The 20,669-nt window shown below is 41.8% G+C and overlaps 1 protein-coding gene, 1 non-coding gene and 1 pseudogene across 2 annotated transcripts in view; 2 read left to right on the forward strand and 1 right to left on the reverse strand.

Moving 5' to 3' along the window:
* TAF1 (TATA-box binding protein associated factor 1) overlaps positions 1-20,669 on the reverse strand; it is a 163,445-nt gene that overhangs the window by 295 nt on the left and 142,481 nt on the right. Inside the window, exon 38 of the transcript XR_004966850.1 lies at positions 1,706-1,956. The gene's annotated coding sequence lies outside the window, so the exon portion shown is untranslated. The remainder of the gene's footprint in view (positions 1-1,705; positions 1,957-20,669) is intronic.
* LOC118654789 lies at positions 3,302-3,408 on the forward strand. Its single transcript, XR_004967056.1, has one exon. It is a non-coding gene; the product is annotated as a U6 spliceosomal RNA (small nuclear RNA).
* Positions 8,955-9,755, forward strand: LOC118653675 (annotated as a pseudogene).

A 20,669-nucleotide genomic window follows, 5' to 3' on the forward strand; every position in this document is an offset into this window, starting at 1 on the left:
CATTCCTGTTTGTTCTCTTTCTTTAAAAAAAAATGTTTTTATTGATTTTTAAATAGAGAGGGAAAGATAGAAACATCAATGATGAGAGAGAATCATTTATTTTAAATATGTTTTATTGATTTTATAGAGAGAGGAAAAGAGAGATAGAAACATCGATGAGAAACATTGATGGGCTGCCTCCTGCACATCCCTGACTGGGGATCAAGCCTGCAACCCCGGCATGTGCCCTGACTGGGAATCTAACTGGGGACCTCTTGGTGCATGAGTTGATGCTCAACAACTTAGCCACACCACCTGGGCTGTTCTCTCTTTTTTAATCTCTTCTCCCTTTCAGCACTTAAAGTTTAATGTTCCCCAATGTTTTGTCAAGAACTGTGAAGGTTCTGAGACGTAACCTCACTTACACAGTTATGTACTTTATATGTATGAATACTAAAGAAACACAAGGCACCTGGATCAGAGACAGGAGGTTTTTCTTTATTATTACTCTCGACCAGATCAACAGAGTAACACTGCCGTATTGGCCCCCCAGACCCAGACCCACAGGTGACAGGATGGAAACTTTCTATGTGAGTGGTAGGTTCCAACCCATAGAAGAGGGTAGAAAGCAATGGATTTTCTCCTTTTATATATGGAAGAGAGACAGCCAACCTGCTCCCTTCCGAAAAGAGAAATCCCTTTGCTCCTTGGAGACAGAATGAAAAGGATATTGGCTCCTATACTAGCCTTTGCAATGTTAACATGTCTTTCTAATGGCCGGATAAGCTGTGTCTCCAGCTTTTACAGCCCAGAGAGATGTTTCCAAGGTCTGAGCTTCATCCCTTTTTTAAGCTAGAGATATAGTGCTGCAGTATTCCTGGCTCCATTTGGATCTCTTGGGAAGATGTTTTATTATCCCTTTGGATCAGAGCAGTTAATCAGACAAATGGCTAAAGACAGCATCCTCACTGTATGTGAAAAGTGAAATGCATCTAGCAGTGGTCGGCAAACTGCGGCTCGGCAAACTGCGGCTCGCGAGCTACATGCGGCTCTTTGGTCCCTTGAGTGTGGCTCTTCCACAAAATACCGATTTCTGCGCATGGGCCACGAAGTTTCAATCGCACTGTATGTGTGCGCCTGCACGAGGTATTTTGTGGAAGAGCCACATTCAAGGGGCCAAAGAGCCACATGTGGCTCACGAGCTGCCGTTTGCTGACCATGGATCTAGGGGAAGTGAAAGCAAACATTCTCTGTTTTTATATTGCACACATTCTTGTGTCTCAGTTGGCTAGGGCTTTTTACAGGCCACTGAGAAATCCAGGGAAGTTTTATTTACCACGCCAGGCTTCTCTCTGTTGTCTTCTCATGTCACTCTACATGCTCTCCCTGGACCACTCCACCCACTCTTATTGTTTTAAATGCTACTTGTCTGCTAAAAATTTCAAACATCCCAACTACCTGAATATTCTACAAATGCCTCAAACTCCACGTGTTCAAAATGGAACTCTTCATCACTGCCTCCAAACTGTTGTATTCTCTACATTAGTTGATAGCACCATCTGTGTCATACTTGGGGCTATCATTATTTGAACAGCCTTTCTCTATATGGAAGAATTTCCACATTATGAGCTCTACCTTCCTTGTGTAAGAGTCAGAACTATTTGCCAGCCTCCCTTGTAGTCAGGACACAGTCAAAGTACTTAGGTTCTTTCAATCAGAAACTTACATGAGATTCAGACTCAAAACTGAGCAACAATGAGGAAACCAGCTCTATGTGAAGTTCCATTTTTTTGCTATCAGGGAATTTCCAGTGTTTTCAAGGTTCACTTCTTGCAGCAGCAGCAGCAGCAGCAGCAGCAGCAGTAATGGTTTTTTCTTCTGCTCTGGATGGGAGTATTTGTATCACCTGGCCACTTCTTCAATGGTTTGGGGCATTGTTCCTGGAAGCTTTGTCTCCAACCTAGTTCTCCAGCCATCCTAAAACAGTTGTAGAAGCTCCTCAATATCCTTTGAAAAAATGCCTTTTCATCTCAGTCACCTAGAGTCAGCCTCTATTGCTATCAATTAATATATCTGACAAATACACACCCCCATCACACAAGACAAGAACCTGGAGTCATCCTTGATTCTCCCTCATCATAAACATCTAATCAATTCTCCAGTCCTGTTAATTTTATCTCTTAAGCATTTCTTTTTAAAAAATATTTTGTTTTTTAAAATATTTATTCTTTTTTTTTTTTTAGAGAGAGAGAGGAAAAGGGAGAGAGAGAGAAAAAAACATTGATGCAAGAGCGAAACATCAATTCCCTGCATCCTGCGGAAAATTGAACCGGCAACCTTTTGGTGCACAGGATGATGCCCAATCAACTGAGCCACACAGGCCAAGGCTCCTAAGCATTTTTTAAAAATATACTTTTATTGATTTCAGAGGGTATGGGAGAGGGAGAGATAGAAACATTAAGGGCGAGAGAGAATCATTGACCGGCTGCCTCCTGCATGCCCCCCACTGGGGATCGAGCTGGCAACCCGGGCATGTGCCCTGATGGGGAATCAAACCATGACCTCCTGGTTCATGGGCTGACACTCAATCACTGACCAACACCGGCTGGGCCTAAGCATTTTTTGATTCTCGCCCTTCCACTTTATCCCAAATTACCACTTTCCTGGTTCAGGCACTGATAATTTTTTCATTCGGACTACTACAACAGTCTCCTAGTCTCCCTGCCTCCAGTCTTGTCCCCTTCCAATCCTAGCCACACTGTTAATAAAAGGACTTACCTATAACATAAGCCTGGCTGTGTCATTTATTTGCTCTAAACCTCATTACTTGCCACTTCCTATTTGAAATGACTGTCCTTCCCCCTCTTCACTTGGCTACTTCCTGCATACTTTTTTCAAACACCCACAGGCTGTGATGGGTGATTCTTCTCTGTAGCTCCTTATTTCCATAATACCTTGTACATACATCTATCACTGCACTAACCACAAACATTGTAATTGCCTACCTAGATTGTGAGCTCTCTGAGAGGGCAAACGAAATCTGAATATATATATATATATATATATATATATATATATATATATATATATATATATATATATATAATCTCCTCAATGCCTACCTTAGTGCATGGTATTTAGTATGCACACAATAAATGTTTCATAATTGGTACATAAATGGGTTGGCTCAACTCAATTCAAACATCACTTCTATGAAAATTTCTTTAAGCCTTCCCATCCTGCCATCTTCTGGACCTCTCAAAGCAGTTAGTGGTTCCTTCCTCTACATACTTTGTAAATTCCTCTTTTTAAAACTGAGGTAGTGCTCAATTCGACAGCACATACACTAAAATTGGAACAATACAGAGAAGATTAGCATGGCCCCTGCGCAAGGATGACACACAAATTCGTGAAGCATTCCATATTTAAAATAAATAAATAAATAAATAAATAAAACTGAGGTAAAAGTCACATAACAGAAAATTACCATTTTAAAATATACAATTCAGTGGCATGTAGTATATTCACAATATTGTGTAACCATCACCTCTATCTGGTTCCAAAAACTTTTCATCATCCCAATGGGAAGCCACATATACATTAAGAACTCAATCTCCCCCCCCCAAAAAAAGAACTCAATTCCCATTCCTCCCCTCCCACAGCCCCTAGCAACCACTAATCTGCTTTCTGTATCGATGAGTTTAATTTTGGAAATTTAATAAAAAAGAAATCATACAATATGTGACCTTTAGTTTTTTCTTCACATAACATGTTTTCAAGGTTTATCCATGTTAAACCATGTATCAGTACTTAATCCCTTTTCATGTTTGAGTAAAATTTCATTGTATACACATAACACAATTTATTTATCCATTCATCCATTGATGAACATTTGAGTTGTTTCCACTCTTTAGCTGTTGTGAACAGTATTGCTGTGAACATTTGTGTACAAGTTTTGGGTTGAATACCTGTTTTCATTTCTTTTGGGGTATATACCTAGAAGTGGAATGACTGAAGCTTATAGTAATTCAATTTTTAAAAAAATATATGTGGAACTGTCGAATTGTCTTCCATATGGCTGCTCCATTTTACATTCCCACCAGTAATGCACAAGGGTTTCAATTTCCCCACATCCTCACCAACATTTATTTTCCTTTTTAAAAAATAATATAGCCATACTAGTGGGTGTAAAGTTGTATCTCATTGTGGATTTGATTTGCATTTCCCTATTGACTAGTGATGTTGAGCATCTTTTCGGGTATTTGTTGGCCCTTGTGTATCATCTTTGGAGAAATGTCTATTCAAGTCCTTTGCTCATTGATTTTAGTAGATTTATTTTTTTAAGTACCATTTTAGATTTACAGAATAATCAAATATTACATAAAGTTCTATATATCCAACCCACCCTCTCCACCCCCAATCACTTTTACCTCCACATGCAGTTTTCTCAATTATGAACATCTTACAATGGTGTGGTACATTTGTTACAATTAATAAACCAATATTGAAACACTTACAATCTAATAGTTTATAGTTTACATCAGGGTTCAGTCTTTGTGCTGCACATTCTATGGGCCTTGACAATGACATGGATCCACCATCACAATATCATACAGTAGAGTTTCATTGCCCTAAAAAAAAAAAACCTGTGCCTCACCTATTCAACCTCCCCTGGCATCCCCTGAACCTCTGGCAACCACTGATCTTTTTATTGTGTCAATAAATAAGCTTTCTTTTTAGAGCAGTTTGATATTTACAGAAAAACTAAGCAGATAGTACAAAGAGTTCCCATGTACCCAACAACCAGTTTCCCTATTATTAACATCTTACATTGTATGGTACATTTGTTGTAATTACATTTGTACCCAACAACCAGTTTCCCTATTATTAACATCTTACATTGTATGGTACATTTGTTGTAATTACATTTGTGAACCAATATTGATGCATCGTTATTAACCAAAGTCCATACTTTACTCATACATCTTTAGTTTTTACCTAATGTCTTTTTTTTTTGGTCCAGAATCCCATCCAGGACACCACACTACAAGTAGTCATCATCTTTCCTTAGGCTCCTCTTGGTTGCAATGGTTTCTCAGATTTCCCTTGTTTTTAATTACCTTTATAGTTCTGAGGAGTGCTGGTCAGGCTTTCTGTATGTCCCTCAATTGGGGTTTTTCTGTGTTTTTCTCATGATTAGACTGGAGTTATAGGTTTTAGGGTAGAAGACCACAAAAATACAAGGGCATTTTCACTGCATCCTAGCTATGATATACTATATATTATCAACATGACTTTTCACAGCCAGTTGGCCTGGAGGTCAAATCCCCCCAGTGTTACCTACAACAATCAAGGCTTAACTACAACAAGACGGCACACAAAGACCACTAGGGCGTACACCAAGAAAGCATAAAAAATGCGGAGACAAAGAAACAGGACAGAAATGGAGGAAGGCAAGATGTTGGCTATAGAGCTCAAAACCACACTTTTAAGGTCTCTCAAGAACTGTCTAGAAGCCACCGATAAATTTAGTAAGGCCCTCAAAAAGACTGGTGAGACCGCCGATAAATATAGTGAGATCCTCAAGAAATCTAATGAGACCCTCGATGTTGTGATAAAGGACCAACTAGAAATTAAGCATACACTGACTGAAATAAAGAATATTATACAGACTCCCAATAGCAGATCAGAGGAGCGCAAGAATCAAGTCAAAGATTTGAAATGCGAAGAAGCAAAAAACACCCAACCAGAAAAGCAAAATGAAAAAAGAATCCGAAAATACGAAGATAGTGTAAGGAGCCTCTGGGACAGCTTCAAGCGTACCAACATCAGAATTATAGGGGTGCCAGAAGATGAGAGAGAGCAAGATATTGAAAACCTATTTGAAGAAATAATGACAGAAAACTTCCCCTACCTGGTGAAAGAAATAGACTTACAAGTCCAGGAAGCGCAGAGAACCCCAAACAAAAGGAATCCAAAGAGGACCACACCAAGACACATCATAATTAAAATGCCAAGAGCAAAAGACAAAGAGAGAATCTTAAAAGCAGCAAGAGAAAGAAACGCAGTTACCTACAATGGAATACCCATACGACTGTCAGCTGATTTCTCAACAGAAACTTTGCAGGCCAGAAGGGAGTGGCAAGAAATATTCTAAGTGATGAATACCAAGAACCTACAACCAAGATTACTTTATCCAGCAAAGCTATCATTCAGAATTGAAGGTCAGATAAAGAGCTTCACAGATAAGGAAAAGCTAAAGGAGTTCATCACCACCAAACCAGTATTATATGAAATGCTGAAAGGTATCCTTTAAGAAGAGGAAGAAGAAGAAAAAGGTAAAGATACAAATTATGAACAACAAAAATGCATCTATCAACAAGTGAATCTAAGAATTAAGTGAATAAATAATCTGATGAACAGAATGAACTGGTGATTATAATAGAATCAGGGACATAGAAAGGGAATGGACTGACTATTCTTGGGGGGGGGAAGGGGTGTGGGGGATGCAGGAAGAAACTGGACAAAAATCATGCACCTATGGATGAGGACAGTGGGTGGGGAGTGAGGGCGGAGGGTGGGGTGGGAACTGGGAGGAGGGGAGTTATGGGGGGAAAAAAGAGGAACAAATGTAATAATCTGAACAATAAAGATTTAATTAAAAAAAAAACATGACTTTTCACTGTTGATGTAGCTTTTGATCACCTGAGGTAGTGTTAGTCAGATATCTTCACTATAAAGTTATTCTCCCCTGCCCCCATCCAAACTGCAGTCTTTGGAAGGAAGTTACTGTGCACACCCAACTCGGGGGTGGCTGAAGGGGCATGGACTCACTCTCTTACATTCCTAAGTTGACTCAACCTGCTGTCCAGTGACAAACCTTCCCGGCTCAGCAACTTTTCTGAGCCCCAGGGCTGTTCTAGGGCAGGCCAGGCCTCCTCTAGAGTTTACCTTACCATGGGTTAAATTTTGCCCCTGGGGTCCATTACTGGACTCCTAAAAATCATTAAATAAGCTCCCTTCTTTTTAAAAAAATGTTCTTATTGATTTTTAGAGAGAGAGGAAGGGAGAGGGATAGAGTGATAGAAACATCAATGAGAGAGGAACATCATCAATCGGCTGCCTCCTGCATGCACCCCTACTGGGGATTGAACCTGCAATCCAGGCATATGCCCTAACTGGGAATTGAACCAGCAACCTCTTGATTCCTGGGTTGATGGTCAACCATTGAATCACACTGTCAGAGTGAGCTCCCTTCTTTCTTACTTAAAAAAATAAAAAGAAACCCTAGCTGGTTTGGCTCAGTGGTTGGAAAGTCGGCCTGTGGACTGAAGGGTCCTGGGTTCAATTCTGGGCAAGGGCACACGCCTGGGTTGCGGGCTCGATCCCCAGAAGGGGGCATGCAGGAGGTAGTCAATCAATGATTCTCTCTCATTGATGTTTTTATCTCTCTCTCCCTCTCCCTTCCTCTCTGAAATCAATATAAATATATTTAAAAAATAAAATAATAAATAAACAAAAATAACATTAAAAAAGAAATAGAGTAATTCTCCACCTCTTTGAGGACAGAGTACTAAATTAAATATTTTGAATTCTTCTGCATGAGAGATTTGCCTCTCCCATTTATTTATCTATTTATTCTATAATTTACCCACTCTCATTTCTTTGCTCATTTATGCTTTCTTTTTTAATGCATTTAACAGCAGTCTGGCATCACCCAGCCAACCAATAATAGTGTGGTTAACTTGACAATTAGCAGATTGTTCCTGACACTAAGGAATCTTTCCTGGGACCTGAAGAATGTTTTCCTTCCAATCAGAGGCAAGTGAAGTTGATCTTCCCCTTTCAGGTACAGAAAAAAGGGTTTGGAGAGTGTCTTCATACATTTGTCAATGAAATAAGGATTTCCCATACTAGATGAAGAAAATACTTTGAGTTCAACAAAAGAAACAGAACCAGTAGAAGATATATATTAAGAGATTTATTGTAGGAACATTCTTACACCGTATACAAGAATAAAATAAAAATGTATTAAAGATATAAATGTAAGATTCAAAACCATAAAACTCCCAGAAGAAAACACAGGCAGTAAAATCTCTGATAGTTCTCTTAGCAATATTTTTTTCTGATATATCTCTTCAGGCAAGGGAAACAAAAGAAAAAATAAACAAATGAGACTACATCCAACTAAAATGTTTTGTACAGCAAAGGAAACCATCAACAAAATGAAAAGGCAATGTACTGAATGGGAGAACATAATCACCAATAATACATCTGATAAGGGGTTAATATCTAAAATTGGATATAGTATAATGAATTCATACTACTCAAGACAAAAAAAAACAAAACAAAACAAAACCAATGAAAACAAGGACAGAGGGCCTGAATTGACACTTTTCCAAAGAGGACATACAGATAGCCAATAGACATATGAAAAGATGCTCAATGTCACTAATCTTCAAAGAAATACGAATTAAAACCACAATGAGACCTCACCTCAGAAAGACTGGAAGATGGCAGAGGAATATGGGGAAGCTACACTCGTCTCCATCCTGGACTAAACTGGAAGTACAACTAAAATATGGAGCAATCAACCTGAATAACCAACTGAAGACTAGCTGAATAGAAGTCTTATAACCAAGGACTTACAGAAATTACATTGAGACTGGTAGGAAGTACAGAGACACAAAAAGGGCTGGCCTGTTCCCATGGGTGGCAGCTGAGATTCTGGAGGAATATCTTAGCTCCAAAGGTTCCCCCTGAGAAGCGCAGGGTCTCAAACCCAACCGGGGCTCCCCAGTCCAGAGTACCAGAGCTGAGGAGAGGCACCCACATAACATCTGGCTGTGAAAATCAGTGGGGTTTCTGTATGCCAGGGAGAGAGATGAGTCTGCTAGAGACACAAGCACCCTCTCTCTCTTTTTTTTTTTAATAACATCTGTTTTGAAGGTCTGCCGAGCCTGCCCTCGCTGACCATGCTGTCTTGGGTGGTGTTTTCTGCAGCCATTGCAGCGGCCCCCTCCCTGAAAAACGCCGCCCTCCTCGGTTCCGGGGTAGTGCAAGCAACAAGGATCTTTTACACTGGGCAGCCAAGTCTTGCCCCTGTACCACCTCTTCCTGAATATGGAGGAAAAGTTCGTCTTGGACTGATCCCTGAGGAATTCTTCCAGTTTCTTTATCCTAAAACCGGTGTAACAGGACCTTATGAGCTCAGAACTGGGCTTATCTTATATTTTCTATCCAAAGAAATATATGTGGTTACTCCAGACACCATCTCTGCTCTATCAACAATAGGGTTGCTTGTCTGTCATTAAAAAATATGGTGCCTCTATTGGGGAATTTGCTGATAAACTCAATGAGCAACAAATTGCCCAACTAGAAGAAGTGAAACAGACTACCATCAAAGGCATCCAGGATGCAATTGATCTGGAGAAGTCCCAGCAGGCACTGGTTCAAAAGCGCCATTACCTTTTTGGTGTCCAGAGGAATAACATTGCTATGGCTTTGGAGGTTACTTACCGGGAACGGTTGCATAGAGTATACAAGGAGGTCAAGAATTGCCTGGACTATCATATCTCTGTGCAGAATATGATGTGTTGGAAGAAACAAAAGCACATGGTGCAGTGGGTGGAGAAGCATGTGGTACAGAGAATCTCTGCACAGCAAGAAAAGGAGACAATTGCCAAGTGCGTTTCAGATCTAAAGCTGCTTGCAAAGAAGGCTCAAGCACAGCCAGTTATGTAATGCATCTATCCTGACTGAGACAGCTAGAAACACTTGTGACGGACTGGAAACTAGGCTGTGACAAAAGCTTTCTGTATCGCCATCTGCTGGAGTTACAGTTTACCCCATTTAAAAAAAAAAAAAAATGAAAAGCGAAAAAAAGAAAAGAAAAGCGTGAGTTTCATCTAGTGAGAGAATTAAAACAATCTATTGGCCAGTGAGATGTTTATTGTCCTTCTTGCTCTGCATTTTGCGTTGTCCTATGATCACTTTTGAATAAGCAGTTTCCTTTTAATACAATTTGGTACCTGACTAAAGACTACCAAGTTATAATTTAACTTTGTAATTAATGCTATCATCTTACAATAAAGTGACAGTTGAAACAAAAAAAATAACATCTGTTTTGATTTGCATAATAGCTGTACCAATTTATTTTCCCACCAACAGTGGGAAAGCATTCCCTTTTCTCCACATCCCCACCAACACGTATTATTTTTTTGTCTTTTTTATAATAGCCATTCTAACAGGTGTGAGGTGATATCACATTATGGTTTTGATTTGCTTTTCCCTGATGATTAGTGATGTTGAGCATGTTTTATGTACTTGTTGGCCATCTGTATATCTGTATTAGAAAAACAACTATTCAGATCCTTTGTCCATTTTTAAATTGCATTTTTTTGTGTTGCTATTGAAGTGTGTGAATTGTTTATAAATTTTCTTTCTTTGGGTGATTTTTTTTTTTACTTTGCATTTCATATATTATCCAGTTTCACATTCTCATAGGATCCACAATTGCAATAGCCACCTAGTCTTCCAAGTTTGAAAATGGCAAGAGAGCCACAGTTGTGGCCAAAGGCAAAGCACTGATATGCTCACAAAACAAAAAATGGCACAACTTTTCCTTCATTTTTCTCAAACTTATGCCTGACACAAAAGCTCATGACTGGAGAATGGGAATTCTTTTCTTCTTCATGCCTCAAACTAAATATTAAACTTCTCTGACAGGGAGAACAAAGTCTCTTTAATAATTAATTGCATACACATGAATATTTTGTTGCACAGGCTACAAAACCACTTTCACCTTTTGGTTGTTTTTGAAGTTTGGAAAGACTGAGGAGCAATGGCAGGGGCGGGGTGCTCTGTGGAGAGGTAAGCAAAATGAGCAGAGAAAGGATGTTCTTAACAGTTGTCCCATCTAAGAGGAGGAAGTGGAGAACTCTGATTTGAAATAAAAAAGAAAATACTCTAACTTTGTTGTGTGGTTGTTGCTGTTCAACCTGGAGGTGTGTGGAGTGAGGGTGGGGGGAGCACAGGGTATAACTGACTTCAGGGATGAGCCTCACCGAAGCAGGATAGGTGTAGGGGTGCAGTGAGACACAAGCACCCTCTCTTAAAGGGCCAACACACAAAATCTCCTTTGCAGGCACTCACCCTGGTGGAGGGAGAGTGGAGCGGGCTAGAGTCATGCGAGTGTATGGCTTTGGAGAGAGAGAGCTGAGGGGACAATTGCCAGGATGCCTTGGGCTGAGTCACACTACCGCACCGCAGACACCATATTTCTTGGATGGAGCATGCTCCTGCATACAGCATCAGCCTGGGAAAATGCAGTAACCCTACCCTCTGGTCTCCCTGTTGACCCATCCTATGGAGCTTGTGTCCTGCTGAGGAGTAAGCTGCCTGGGCCAGGGTGTACCGATCTGGGCAGATTAGGGGGTATCAGTTACTGAGTTGTACGGTTTTGAAGTGGGGGCCATGCCTCCGCACTTTCCCATGAACCTAACTGGTGCCTTCCCCTCACCAGAGATCAACTAGCCCCACTCTCCAGGCTCCTGAGGCCCCACCCTTAGTCTTGGTGGCTCCACCCTGCTGAGATCTGGGCAGAATCTAGGACAAACTGAATTGTGTGGCACTGGGGTGAGGGCCATCCCCCCTAGTTCCCCAAGGCTGAAGGGCCCCACCCTGCTGAGATGGGGCTCCTGGCAGTATCTGGGACAGACCTAGTTGTGTGGCTCTAGGACGGGGAATTTTTCCCTCGCAAGCCCAAACAGTGCAGAGCTTTCCCTGCACAAGGCCAAATATTGGTGTGTTTGGGCCTGATAAACTCTGCTGGCCTCACCCTGACAACTCCCCGAGACTCCTCCCCACCACAAAGGTGTGCAAGCACCAAGAGAGTGGCAGCTAGACTTTGAATACCCTGGGAACATTGCTGAGTGGCCTTAAACTCAGCACTGGCACCAAGTTTGAACCTGTATAGATCTGGTGAACAGCACTCACTCCTAATTGAGGATTCACTGAGAACCTACCTCATGCAACTCGAGTATAGCCAGAGGCTCTTTTAGTGACTGAGTCTAACAAGCAGCCAGCAGGCAGAAGCAGGCAGAGGTGAACCTCAGACTTCCTAGGGAATTTTGCTGACCTATCCTCAGGCCTGGTGCTGGTAAGTCAACCTTGGTGTGCAGCTTGATGCTTCCTATACACAACCAGATCCAGCAGAGGCAGCCACAAATTATGGATCACTGTAGTTCTAAACAGGTTATCCAGGGGCAGTCATAGGCAGCGTCTGACATTGTCCTGCACCCGAGTCCCTCCCAAGCAGTTCAAGAACCAACCCACCCAGTGACCAGCTTCAAGCAACACCAGAGCGGGATCCAATTACCTTCCCAAGTAGCATATCCAAAGGGAGATCTCAGCAGGTACCAGACTCTGCTGAGGTGAATTCCACTCTGTGTAATTAGCACCTGCACAGAAGCTAGTACACTGTGGTGAGGGGTGACCCTCACAGTTAGACAGCTGAGGGTCGACCATACACACAAATAGGCCAACAGTAATCAAGATTTAATTAAAACAGGAGGGCCCACATAATCCACACAAGGGCCATTCCAGGAGTACCCAGTGCAGGTGATCAAGGAAACTGTGCCACTGGGTCCCACAGGACACCTACTACAGTAGGCCACCCTACCAAGACTGAGTAGCACATCTACCTAATACATAGAAACAAATACAAAGAGACAGCCCAAATGGGGAGACAAATAAACATGCCCCAAATGAAAGAACCCATAACTAGAGCTAAATGAAATGGAGGAAAGCAATTAACCAGATGTAGAGCTCAAAACAATGGTTATAAGAATGCTCAAGGAACTTTGGGGAAGAATGGATGAACTCAGAAGTTGAACAAAGAGATAGTAAGCTTAAAAAAACTCATAGAAGGCATAAAAAAAGAACAAGTCAGAAATGAAGAATACAGTATGTGAAATGAAGAATACACCAGAAAGGATCTCTTCCATTGCCCCCACCCTCCCCTGCCTTCTCTCTGAGGTTTGGCGGTCTGGTCGATGCTTCTCTGTCTCTGGATCTGTTTTTGTTCATCAGTTTATGTTGTTCGTTATGTTCTGCGAATGAGTGGGATTATGTGAAATTTGTCTTTCTCTGACTGGCTTGTTTCGCTTGGCATGGTGCTCTCCAGTTCCATCCATGCTGTTGCAAATGGTGATTGCCTGCTTCAGGATGAAGCTGAAGATCTCTTTCCCATTCACTGGCTGCTAGAAACTCATTGAAGTGAATGATGAACACAAACCTCATACCTTTTATGAGAAGTGTATGGCCACAGAAGTTGCTGCTGATGCTCTGGGTGAAGAATGGAAGGGTTGTGTGTTTCCAATCAGTAGTGAGAACGACAAACAAGGGTTCCCCGTGGATCCCAATGTCTTGACCTATGGCCATGTCACTCGCTGCTGAGTAAGGGGCATTCCTGTTATAGACCAAAAAGCACTGGAGAGAAAAAGTACAAATCTCTTCAGGGTTGCATTGCGGATGCCAATCTAAGTGTTCTCAAGTTGGTCATTGTAAAATTAGTAGGAAAATATATTACTGGCCTCACTGATATTACTGTGCCTTGTGGCCTGGGGCCCAAAAGTTCTAGCAGAATCCGCAAACTTTCCCATCCCTCTAGAGAAGATGTTGCCTGTCAAGATGTTGCCTGTCAGTATGTTTATAAAGCCCTTAAACAAAGAGGGTAATAAATCTAGAACTGAAGCAAAAAAAACCAAAAAACAAAAAAACACTAGAAGGCCCTAGCTGGTTACAGTGGATAGAGCATCAGCCTGCGGACTAAAGGGTCCAAGGTTTGATTCCAGTCAAGAGCACATGCCTGTGTTGTGGGCTCAGTCCCCAGTGGGGGGGTGTGCAGGAGGCAGCCGATCGGTGATTCTCTCTCATCATTTATGTTTCTATCTCTCTCTCCTTCTCTCTTCCTCTCTGAAATCAATAAAAATTTTAAAAAAAGAAAACACCAGAAGAAAAAAACAGTAGACTGGATGAAACAGAGGTTTAATTCAGCAATTTGGAAGACAAGGTATAAGAAAACACCCAATTACAGCAGAAAAAAAAAAGAATTGAGGATGCTTTAAAGGACCCCGGGACACCATAAAGTGTAACAATAACTGCATCACAAGGGTACCAGAAGTAGAATAGAGAGAACAAGGGATTGAGAATTTATTTGAACAAATAATGGCTGAAAACTTCCCTAACCTGTTGAAGGAAAAAGATACACAAGTCCAGGAAGCACAGAGAGTCCCAAACAAGATGACCCCAACAAGGCCCAAACAAAGACACGTCATAATTAAAATGGCAAAGATTGAAGACAACGAGAGAAGTTTAAAAGCATTTAAAAGAAAGACAGTTAGGTGTGATGAAAAGCAAGACCTACAACCAAGACTACTTTATCCAGCAAGGCTATTCTTTTTTTTTTTTTTTTTTTAGTATTTATTGTTGAGAGTATTAAAGATGTTCCCCCTTTTCCCCCTCATTGGCCCCCTCTATCTGGTTCCTGCACCACCCCAGGCCTTCACCACCTTATTGTCTGTGCCCATAGGTAATACATATATGCATATAAGTTCTTTGGTTAATCTTTTCCTGCCCCCATCCTCCACCTTCCCTCTGAGATTCAACAGTCTAGTCCATGTTTCCATGCCTCTGGTTCTGTTTTATTCATCAGTTTATTTTATTCATTAGGTTCCTTGTTTATTTCGATTTTTAGATTCAGTTGTGAATGTATTTATTGCCATTTTATTGTTTATATTCTTCTTCTTTTTCTTCCTCCTCCTCCTCCTCTTCCTAAAGAATACTCTTTAGCCCTGACTGGTTTGGCTCACTGGATAGAGCGTCAGCCTGCAGACTCAAGGGTCCCAGGTTCGATTCTGGTCAAGGGCATGTACCTTGGTTGTGGGCACATACCCAGTAGGGAGTGTGCAGGAGGCAGCTGATAGATGTTTCTCACTCATTGATGTTTCTAACTCTATATCCCTCTCCCTTCCTCTCTGCAAAAAATCAATAAAATATATTTTTTAAAAAAGAATACCCTTTGGAAAACCAAGATGGCGGCATAGGTTAATGCCGGAGATTGCTGCCTCGAACAACCACTTCAAAAAACAACTAAAAGACGGAACGGACATCATCCAGAACCACAGGAAGGCTGGCTGAGTGGAAATTCTACAACTAGGAGGAAAGAGAATATCATACCCAGAATCATACCCAGTGCTGAAATGAAATACTAAGGTGCGGAGTGCACGCAGAGCGGGCTGGAGGAGGAGGGCGCGGTTGTTGTTTTCAATCGGGAGGGAGTTTCAGACTCTGAGCTCCAGATCCGGGCGAGGCTCTAGGGACCCAGACTCAAACGGGAGAAGCGGGACTGTCTGGCTTCGGTCAGAACTCGAAGGCAGCTTTCTCTCCGAGGTTTGCAGCGGTTGCTGGAACTCTGTGAGGCAGAGCCTCTAGGGACGGAACTGAGAGCAGCCATAACTGCTCGCTCTGCCCGCCCTGTACATCCCCGGGGACCCGCCCAGCCCAAGCCCTGCGCAGAGCCATTTGCTGGATAGCCTCAGGCAAACGCTAGATTAGCACCGCCCTAGAGATCCAGCACAGAAGCTCTCCAACTGCAGACACAGCAGAATCTCATAGCCAGTTAGCCTGGAGGTCAAATCACGCCCAGTATTACTGACAACAATCAAGGCTTAACTACAACAAGACTGCGCACAAAGACCACTAGGGGGTGCACCAAGAAAGCATAAAAAATGCGGAGACAAAGAAACAGGACAAAACTGTCAATGGAGGATATTGAGTTCAGAACCACACTTTTAAGGTCTCTTAAGAACTGTCTAGAAGCCGCCGATAAATGTAGTGAGATCCTCAAGAAATCCAATGAGACCCTTGATGTTATGATAAAGAACCAACTAGAAATTAAGCATACACGGACTGAAATAACGAATACTATACAGACTCCCAACAGCAGACCAGAGGAGCGCAAGAATCAAGGCAAAGATTTGAAATGCGAAGAAGCAAAAAACACCCAACCAGAGAAGCAAAATGAAAAAAGAATCCGAAAATACGAAGATAGTGTAAGGAGCCTCTGGGACAGCTTCAAGCGTACCAACATCAGAATTATAGGGGTGCCAGAAGATGAGAGAGAGCAAGATATTGAAAACCTATTTAAAGAAGTAATGACAGAAAACTTCCCCTACCTGGTGAAAGAAATAGACTTACAGGTCCAGGAAGCGCAGAGAACCCCAAACAAAAGGAATCCAAAGAGAACCACACCAAGACACATCATAATTAAAATGCCAAGAGCTAAAGACAAAGAGAGAATCTTAAAAGCAGCAAGAGAAAGAAACTCAGTTACCTACAAGGGAATACCCATATGACTGTCAGCTGATTTCTCAACAGAAACTTTGCAGGCCAGAAGGGAGTGGCAAGAAATATTCAAAGTGATGAATGCCAAGAACCTACAACCAAGATTACTTTATCCAGCAAAGCTATCATTCAGAACTGAAGGTCAGATAAAGAGCTGCACAGATAAGGAAAAGCTAAAGGAGTTCATCACCACCAAACCAGTATTATATGAAATGCTGAAAGGTATCCTTTAAGAAGAGGAAGAAGAAGAAAAAGGTAAAGATACAATTTATGAACAACAAACATGCATCTATCAACAAGTGAATCTAAGAATCAAGTGAATAAATAATCGGGTGGTCATAATAGAATCAGGGATATAGAAAGGGAATGGACTGACTATTCTTGAGGGGGGGGGGAAGGGGTGTGGGAGATGCGGGAAGAGACTGGACAAAAATCGTACACCTATGGATGAGGACAGTGGGTGGGGAGTGAGGGCGGAGGGTGGGGCGGGAACTGGGAGGAGGGGAGTTATGGGGGGAAAAAAGAGGAACAAATGTAATAATCTGAACAATAAAGATTTAATTTAAAAAAAAAAAAAGAATACCCTTCAACATTTCATTGTAATACTGGCTTGGTGGTGATGAACTCCTTTAACTTTTCTTGTCTAGGAGCTCTTTATCTGACCTTCAATTCTAAATGATAGCTTTGCTGGGTAGAGTAATCTTGGTTGTATGTCCTTGCTATTCATCACTTTGAATATTTCTTGCCACTCCCTTCTGGCCTGCAAAGTTTCTATTGAGAAATCAACTGACAGTTGTATGGGCACTCCCTTGTAGGTAACTGTTTTTCTCTTGCTGCTTTTAGGATTCTCTCTTTGTCTTTAATCTTTAGCATTTTAATTATGATGTGTCTTGATGTGGGCCTCTTTGGGTTCCTCTTGCTTGAGACTCTCTGTGCTTCCTAGACTTGTAAGTCTATTTCTTTCACCAAGTTGGTACACTGGAAGTTGTCCCAGAGGCTCCTTACCCTATCTTCATATTTTTGGATTCTTTTTTCTTTTTGCTCTTCTGATTGGGTGTTATTTATTTATTTATTTATTTATTGGGTGATTTTATGCTTCCTCACATTCCAAATCAGTGATTTGGTTCTTGGAATCCTCTACTATACTGTTGAAACCCTGCAAATTATTCTTTATTTCAGTTAGTGTATGCTTAATTTCTGACTGGTTCTTTTTCATGTCTTTAAAATTCTTGCCAAGATCCTGGAAATTCTCACTAAGTCTCTTGAAGCTCTCATTAAGGTCCTTGAACATCATTATAATCATTGTTTTGAACTCTGTATCTAGTGGTTGATTTGCTTCCATTTCATTTAGTTCTGTTTCTGGAGATTTCTTCAGTTCTTTCATTTGTGACATGTTTCTTTGTTTCTGCATTTTGGCTGCTTCCCTGTGTTTGTTTCTATGTAATAGGTAGAGCTGCTATGTCTCCTGGAATTGGTAGAGTGGCCTTTTGTAGTAGGTGTCCTGTAGGGACAAGTGGTTCAGCCTCCCCATTCACTTGAGCTGGGCATTCTAGGTGTGACCCTGTATGGGCTGTGTGCACTGTCTTACTGTAGTTGAGCCTTGATTGCAGTTGGCATCACTGGAAGGAATTGACCTCCAAGCCAACTGGCTGAGGACCAGTTGCAACTACAGTGGGAGAGCTGCTATGGAAGAGACACCCCTATGGAGCAGGACTTGCTTCAGTGGGGCTATGGTACTCAATGAGTCTGCCCCTTGAGTGTGTCCCTCATGGATGTGTAGAGTTGTAATCTGGTATGGTCTGAAGCTGTCCACTGGTTGCCCTGGCTTTAGGACCTTCCAGGAGGTACAAAATTAGCCACTTCCTGGGGGCCACACGGCAGGAGCTATAGAACCATCTTCAGATGGCTGCTACTTGTGTTGGGCATGGAAGTGCCTAGGTGAAGCCAAACTGTGAAGCAAGGCAGGCTGCTGCTTGTTCTGGGTCTTGGGCCTCTTATTGATAGGCATGAGGAATGCTGACTCCAGCTGCTTCTTTTTTGAGAGATTTTAGGAAAGTCTTAAGCCTGAGCCAGGACAGGCCATTCGTATGGAAAAGCCACTGCAAACAGTTTGGGTAAGGTTGCAGATTGGATGGAGTGGGGTCTCAGGGAATCACCAAGTCAGAATGAACAGTATGACCCAGGGTGATGGAAACTCAGATATGGCTGCCAGTCAGCTCTGCAATGGGGAAGGTTTTAGCATAAGGACAATGACTCCTGCGAGCAACCCTGTCTTGGAGAAAGCTGCCCCTAAGTTTTTGCTCTAATGCCAGACAATCCAGTTCCTCCCTGTAGGTCTCTGGATCTTCCCAAGCCACTGCCCCAGCGCTGGAGTTCAGAGAGAGCGAGTCCATGTAAGTTCATGCAAGTTCATGCACCAGCCCTTAAAGAGGAACTGCCTGGGTCTACAGCAACCTCTGTGTCACTCAGCCACAATCCCTGCTGGTTTTTACAGCCCAAAGTTATGGAGACTTCTCTCCCCAGCTCGAGAACCCTGGGCTGGGGGTCTATTGTGGGGCTGGGACTCCTTGCTCCTCACAGGAGGCCTCCACAACTGAGATATTTAAAAAATATCCCGATTCAAAAAAAACAAAACACACGCCACAGGTAGGTATCAGACCACCCGTTATGCACCTCCACCCCTTTTACCAGTCTGGATGCGCTTTCTTCTTTACTTCTCTAGTTGTAGGACTTCCATTCAGCCAGATTTTAAGCAGTTGTGAATGATGGCTGTTCTCTATTTTAATTGTAATTTTGATATGGTTGCGGGAGGCAGTGAGTACCAGCATTTATCTACACCGCCACCTTGGTTCTCCACAAGGCTAGTCTTTAAAATTGAAAGAGCAATAAAAAGCTGCCCAGACAATAAAAAGCTAAAGGGGTTTGTTACCACAAAACCAGAATTATAAGAAATGGTTAAGGAAGAAGGGAGAAGGGAGAGAGAAATGAGGAGGAGGAGGAGGAGGAGGAGGAGGAGGAGGAGGAGGAGGAGGAGGAGGAGGAGGAAGAGGAAGAGGAAGAGGAGGAGGAGGAGGGGAGAGGAGGAGGAGGAGGGGGAGGGGGAGGGGAAGAAAGAAAAGAAGAATAAGAATAAGCCCTGGCTGGTTTGGCTCAGTGGATAGAGAGTTGGCCTAGGGACTAAAGGGTCCCGGGTTCGATTCCAGTCAAGGGCATGTACCTTGGTTGTGGGCATATCCCCAGTGGGGGGTGTGCAGGAGGCAGCTGATCGATGTTTCTCTCTCAACAATGTTTCTAACTCTCTATCCCTCTCCCTTTCTAAAAAATCAATAAAATATATTTTTAAAAATGAAGAAGAAGAAGAAGGAGGAGGAGGAGGAAGAGGAAGAGGAGGAGGAGGAGGAGGAGGAGGGGAAATAAGAAGAAACAGAGAGGAACATAGTTAAAAGAATAAAATAGAAATAAACATGTACTTATCAATAATCATTTTAAATGTAAATGGCTTAAATGCTCCAATCAGAAGACATAAGGTAGCTGAATGGATAAGAAAACAAGACCCATATATATGCTGTCTACAAGAGACCCACCTCAGAACAAAAGATATACACAGACTAAAAGTAAAGGGATGGAAAAAAAACATTTCTTGCAAATGGAAATGAAAAGAAGGTGGAGTAGCAATACTTATGTCTGACAAAATAGGCTTTAAAACAAAGGTTATATAGTAGGAGACAAAGAGAACACTACATAATGATAAAGGGAGCAATACAACAAGAGGATATAAATATGACCCTTGTAAACATTTACGCATCCAAAATATGAGCATCAAAATATATAAAACAAATCTTGATGGATATAAAAGAAGAGGTTGACAGTGAAAGAGTCATAGTAGGGGATGTCCACACCCCATTGATATCAGGGACAGATCTTGCAGACAGAAAATCAACAAGGAAACAGTGGCCTTAAATGACACACTAGATTAGATTAATTTAATTGATATCTTCAGAGCATTTCACTCCAAATCAGCAAAATATATATTCTTTTAAAGTGCACATGAAACATTTTCTAGGATAGACCACATTTTAGGACACAAAACAAATTTTAATAAATTTTAGAAGACAGAAATTATATCAAGCATCTTCTCTGACGATAATGGTAAGAAACTAGAAATCAATCACACATAAAAAACTGAAACATACACAGACATGTAGGCAAAATAACATGTTACTAAACAATGACTGGGTTAACAAACATCAAGGAAGAAGTCAAAAGATACCTTGAAACAAATG

The sequence above is a fragment of the Myotis myotis genome, unplaced genomic scaffold, assembly GCF_014108235.1.
Source record: "Myotis myotis isolate mMyoMyo1 unplaced genomic scaffold, mMyoMyo1.p scaffold_m19_p_4, whole genome shotgun sequence".
NCBI classification, from domain to species: domain Eukaryota; kingdom Metazoa; phylum Chordata; class Mammalia; order Chiroptera; family Vespertilionidae; genus Myotis; species Myotis myotis.